The 6388-nt window shown below is 40.7% G+C and overlaps 1 non-coding gene across 1 annotated transcript; it reads left to right on the plus strand.

Annotated features, from left to right (window-relative positions):
• The first annotated feature begins 4561 nt into the window (after window positions 1-4561).
• Window positions 4562-4636, plus strand: Trnas-cga (transfer RNA serine (anticodon CGA)). The gene has a single exon. It is a non-coding gene; the product is annotated as a tRNA-Ser (tRNA).
• The last annotated feature ends 1752 nt before the right edge of the window (window positions 4637-6388 follow it).

Genomic DNA, 6388 nt, shown 5'->3' on the forward strand with positions numbered 1-6388 from the left:
AAAAATAAAAAGATTTTAAAAAAATTTAAAACAATTTTTTTGATGTAAATAATTGACTGGGGCGAAAATAAATATCGTATTCGTAATCAGCGTATCAAATTTGACTATAATCGATCAAATTTTGAAAAAAAATGAAAAATTTTTTCCGTACCTGCTAAACTGCATAAGTGCCCTCTTATCAATAAGTTCAAAAACTTCTTTCCCTTTATCAAGTAAATTACATTTCGCTTCCAAATCTCTTAGTTTTTTTTGAGAAACACTGTTGTCATTTGGAGTAAGTTCGTTTGGCAAATCAGTAGTAAGTGGACTCACATTTTACAACAGTTATGACAAAGAACTGCTTTGCTTTGCTAATGAATCATCATTTCTTTTCTTTTGCCAGTTCACACGCTTTTTAAATACTTTTGCTCTAGCTCTAGGTATTTTCACTGCGAAAAATGAAGCACTAAATACGAAATAACTCAGCAACAACAACTTTCATATAACACACGGTTTACAAACAATCCCCTCACAAAGTCAAAGAGTAACTTGAGGAAGCCAGAGGAAAACATTTTCGGACAAATGGTGTATAAAGAGTTGCTGGAAAGCGGAATATTTGAATTCATGTCACATAAATGTACTGCCAAAATGTTTATGGTCAGCCATGAGAGACGTGTATAACTAAAGCGCAGTAACCGATCTCACAAATCTATAAAAATAAAATAGTTATAATTCTAGTAGAGCTATGTATGATACGTCATTTTTAAGAGGAAACTTGGCGGGCTATAATACGTTAAAATCCGATTCCGTTTAGTTTCGTGGATCAGCGCAAGGCAAACCCACCGCAATAGCTTCTGCTCACTTGATATTGTATTTCAGAGAGCAGCCGCTAGATGGCAGAATGATAACAAAGCTCAGCGGGAAGACCACCAGTTTTGTCGATAGAGCGCTTCCCATGCAGTTAGGTGCTAATGGCGCTTAATTTAAGATTTAAATCCGTAAGCAATTTACATTTCAATGATATCGCGAGCTGTATACGACTGGCCTTTTTAGAAACTGACGAACTGTCACTTATCACTGATTGGATTGTAATGAAATTAATATACCAATGAAACTATTTGGCTAACTGATATGCAATTTTTCAGTCGGTGTGCAATATCGACAGCTGATAAGCATATTCAATAAAATTACCAAAAGATGGAAGATAAGGGATAAACGTTGTGTCGACAACGTGGTCATTAGAAACGTATCACAAACTGGGTTTATGGAAGGAAATCAGCCATGTTGATTTCATTCAAACTGTTGCAGAATTTGCGTTGAGCTGTTTGGAGAATATATAATTAAGTTAGATCTGGATGGACGGATGGGCATTAAATGGCTGGCGTCAGTGTGGCTCCCCTTCCGTATGCTGTTGCTATTCTGTCAACTGTTAGTCCCTCGTCATGTGACGCGTTACAAGATATCCTTCGACTTTTTTTTCATTTCTCGAATTTATTTCTTTTAATGGGGATGGCTTAAGACGAACATGGTTCATAAAATGTTCTGTTTGATAGTCTAATGCTGAAATATAATTACCGTAGGTACGAAAAAGAGTGATCATTTAGTTTTTCAAGATATAACACACGAAAACCATCACACGCAACCGTCTACTACGCGCCACGATTATGAGCAATAACACTGATGCATTACACCTAAACACGATTAACAAATACGTTTCCTTTCACTCTACTGGTATCGTTAAGCTTTTACAGATTTTTGTCTCGTAGCTGAGTCTCGGAAACAGATTATCAATATCCACGAATGTTATACGTAATACTCTCCACCCACTTCTAAAGCCAGCCAACGACAGTTTTCGCACACAAAATCAAAATTACCAGTAGTTTAAATGCTGGAACAACATATACCGTCCGACCAGAAAGTTCGAAGCGTGATTTTATATGTGATGTCAGCGCACTAACTACGGTGGCAACTTACAGAACTATAAACAACAGATGTGCATGCGGCCTCCAGCTGTGAGCAGCATGGTGGCGAAACTCTTATACAGAGATTTCCGTTAAACCTTGGTTCGCTGCCAGGCCACTTGGTGAGCTGCACTATCTTGTTTTGTTATTGGGTGGTTAAAAGTCTTCCATATTTATTTTCGTGTCGTAGTGAAAAGAAGGTGGTTTCATCGCACTGTATTCCCGATTAAGACTCCTTGTGTGTGTTACACTCTGAATTCCATTGCAACTATGTGCTTGTATTTTGCTTGATTTCTGCTCGCATCCGTAAAACTGGGTGGCTTAAATGATTCCATATTTGTTTCTGTTTCATATAAAACAGAAGCTGGTTTTGTTATATGGTGTTTTGTGAGCTTATGTAGGGTACCTGTTACTGCTTACGAATTCATGTGTGAACTGTTCCATTTAAATGCACTGTAAATATATTGCCTTTATTCTGCTTCATATTTGCCTCATCCGTTTTATGCACTTTCTTTCATTTAATGGAGAACTTCATTTTAGCAGATTTTGACAGAATACGTATTTAACTTTACTACATCGTTTCACGGAATGAGTGTGTAATTCTGCAGCCGCGCGGGGTAGCCGTGCGGTCTCAGGCGTCTTGTCATGGTTCGCGCAGCCGCTCCCGTCGGAGGTTCGAGTCCTCCCTGGGGCATGGGTGTATGTGTTGCCTTTAGCGTAAGTTAGATTAAGTAGTGTAAGCTTAGGGACCGATGACCTCAGCGGTGTGGTCCCATAGGACTTACCACAAATTTCCAAACTTTTTTGTAGTTCTGCTTTGAATGGTGTTGCTTCTTACTATTGAGTATCAGTTATTTGCAGAGTTTAGACGCAGGTGAAGAACTGTACACGAATAAGCTTTGTAGTCTTGGTGACTAAAGCATTCTTCCTTTCGAATGCTGAAAATGCTACAGCAGTCACGCAAATGTGTTCACACGTATTAACAGATACTACAAACAATACATTTTAGCAGAAATCAATATTCCAGAATTATACTCTCACTCGAATGAAAATTTCAGAAATCTACATTAAGTGCGAAAAAGTATGAAAAACCAATGCACACAAAAATGAAGTATAATAAATGCAGTATACCTACAATACATTTAAATCGAGTAGTTCACTAACGGATTCGTAAACAGTGACAAATGTACGTGAGTCCACAGAACACCACACGACGAAATCAGCTACTAATATTTTTTTTTTTTTTGTAATCGGAAACAAATATGGAATCATTTACTCCTACAAGTATTATGAATGCGGGCAGAAATCAAGCAGAATCCAAGAAACATATATACAATACAGTTCAAAGCGCAATATACACAAGAAGTCGTAAGGAGGAGCAGAATGCAGTGCAACCAGTTTCTGTGTCACGACATGTCAGATGACTTTAAAGTTCTGTCAAGTGCTAAAGCGCAATTATTTCCAATTGATAATGGCCGCACGGTAGAAACTGTAGTATTTTGCTATGCAAATAAATAATTTTACAGTGAAAAGAGGACCACGATGTGATTTATGAAATTTTACGTCATTCCGAACGCGAGCTAATGTTTTTTTTTCGTTTGAGATTTCTTTTAAAGGTCACAAAAACGTTTCCAAGTACACGCTTTAACCACTAGACTACGAGTCCCAGCCATAAAGTACAAACAAAATTTTGTTATCCAATACTCGTATTTCACACAGCAAGAATAGGGATAATGTGGTTTTCTGTGACGAGCGGGCGGTGCTGATTAGTGGACGTGTGACCGTAGTGCGTCCACGTTGCTGTGTCACAAATCCAATGGAGCAGTGTGTCTAAACCAAGCGTTCATGACATTCTACAACATGTATAGAAGAAGAGAGAAGTTTGTGCAAAGTATTTGTGGCATACTTTGTCTCCCGAACAAAACAACAACGCCTGGACGCCTACCGCGAGTTGACTGAAATGAAAAAAAGAAGAAACGTTTTCTCTGGAAAAAATAGAGGTGCCGAGATTTGATGTTATCAGTACGAACCTACCAGAAAACGACAAAGAGCAGAACGTGTCTCTGATATTCGCCAAGGAAGAAGTGAATGTGATGCGTGAGATAAATAACATCCCAATCAAGGACTTTTCTGCCAGTTACGGATGATTATATGAACGTTCTGAGTTCTGACCTTAAGTGGGGGGACACTGTGTAGAACGCCTGAAGCATTAAAACCACCATATTAACTTACTTCTATTTTTTTATCAATCCAGTCTCGAAACGCTTTGGACTGAATGGTGCATGCAAGGGTCACGCGACAAAATGCTTTGTCGCTTCTTCCACTGGCTTAGAGGTAGATAGCGACTAGTCATGACGTGAAAGAATAGGTAAAGGAAAGTATGAATGTACACAAAGGGGTTGGACAAAAACGTGGAAACACTGCGAGAAATGTATGTATAAACACGTAAACAGTCGAAACTCCTCACGCCCCGTCCTCACAGCTTCACTTTTGCCAGTACCTCGTCTCCTACCTTCCAATCTTTACAGACGCTCTCCTGCGCAGGAGAGCTTCTGTAAAGTTTGGAAAGTAGGAGACGAGGTACTGGCAGAAGTAAAACTGTGAGCACCGGGCGTGAGTCGTGCTTGGGTAGCTCAGTTGGTAGAGCACTTGCCCGCGAAAGGCAAAGGTCCCGAGTTCGAGTCTCGGCCCGGCACACAGTTTTAATCTGCCAGGAAGTTTCATATCAGCGCACACTCCGCTGCAGAACGAAAATCTCATTCTTCACGTAAACAGTTGCTAGACAAGCTTGCAGGTTGCGCTGTTGTGTTTGAGCGTGCATGACACCTGTGCAATGTGTTATGTTCAAGTATCCGTGTAGCTTTGAGTGCATTATGTTGCAGCTAAGTGAAGTCGCATATGGGTAAATTATTATTGGTGCTCGTATGGTGGGCGCTTGCGTAACCAAGGTAGCTGAAGCGTCTGATGCTTCAAGAGGCACCGTATCGAAGATTTATACCGCGTACAGGCAAAGCGGAAAAACAAATTCTAAGTCACAACATGGACGAAAGTGTGTGTTGAGTGAACGTGACGGTCACTGCATAGGGCTGTGACAAATAATAGGAGCGCAATTTCAACATTTTGTAGATGTAGGACCAGCAACTCTTTTATTTCAAGTTGTTTGATTATGACTTGTACTTTGAACACTGTGTCATTTATGTATTGCCAGTCTCAGATGGTTGTCATCAATATCAGACACTCTTAATGCAGCTTCAGTAGGCCAAGGTTGAGAGTGAACTAGTCGGTTCGAAACTAGTCACACAAAACAAGTTCTGCAACTGTGATAGAACTGTAATAAACTCTTGATGAATGTCGCACTTTCGAAACCTTTCAGCGCCGAAGGAACATGAAGGGAGTTACGTAAGCAGGGAACTGCAGGGCGAGATGGAATTTCAAAACCACTTATCAGTGATGCAACTGACCCTAACAGGAAAATTTGGTGCCGAAGCCATAAAACCTTAACTGTGGAGCAATGTGACTAGGGCCTCCCGTCGGGTAGACCGTTTGTCGGGTGCAAGTCTTTCAATTTGATGCCACTTCGGCGACTTGCGCGTCGATGGGGATGAAATGATGATGATTACGACAACACAACACCCAGTCCCTGAGCGGAGAATATCTCCGACCCAGCCGGAAATCTAACCCGGGCCCGTAGGATTGACATTCTGTCGCGCTGACCACACAGCTACCAGGGGCGGACAATGGAGCAACGGGAGAAAGTCATGTGCACGGGTGAGTGGTTTTACACTGTTTCCGACTTCAGGCCGACTTTGCATCCGAAGAGTCAAAAATGACGAGGTTTCGGAAATGATTTTGGGCAGCCATATCGTGAAATTTCATGAGCTCTAGTGTTACTTTAAGGCCGCATTATTGCCAAGGAATATGTGACTATTTGGCTGATCAGGTTTGTTCCCCAATAGTGATGCCGTATTACGAGAAGACACAGCTGGCATCGGCCAGGACTGGTTTTGGGAATACCAGAATTAATTACTGTATCTTCCCTGGACACTACAGTAACCTGATCTTAATATTATTGAGCCTTTGTCGTCCTCGGATGAGAAGCGTGTGTGATCACTCTCCACCTCCCTCGTCGTTACCTTAACTTGTCACTAGTTGGCAAGAAGAATGATAAAAGATTCCCTTGAAAACCATGCAGGACGTGTATTTATCGATTATGAGACGATTGGAAGCTGTTGCGAATGCTAACTGTTTATCTCCGTAGTATTATGTATTGTAATGTGCTGTGTTTCTGGTGTTTCCATATTTTTGTCTGCCCTATATACATATAAAACGTGTCTCATGTGAGGGTACCAGTCTCCTCACGCTAGCGCACCAGCATCTTAATCACCTCATTAGGTAAGTTTATGAAAAACATTCTATTACTTTAGTGCACTATAGTGGGTACAATCGAA

Source organism: Schistocerca serialis, chromosome 2 (assembly GCF_023864345.2).
Source record: "Schistocerca serialis cubense isolate TAMUIC-IGC-003099 chromosome 2, iqSchSeri2.2, whole genome shotgun sequence".
Lineage (NCBI taxonomy): Eukaryota > Metazoa > Arthropoda > Insecta > Orthoptera > Acrididae > Schistocerca > Schistocerca serialis.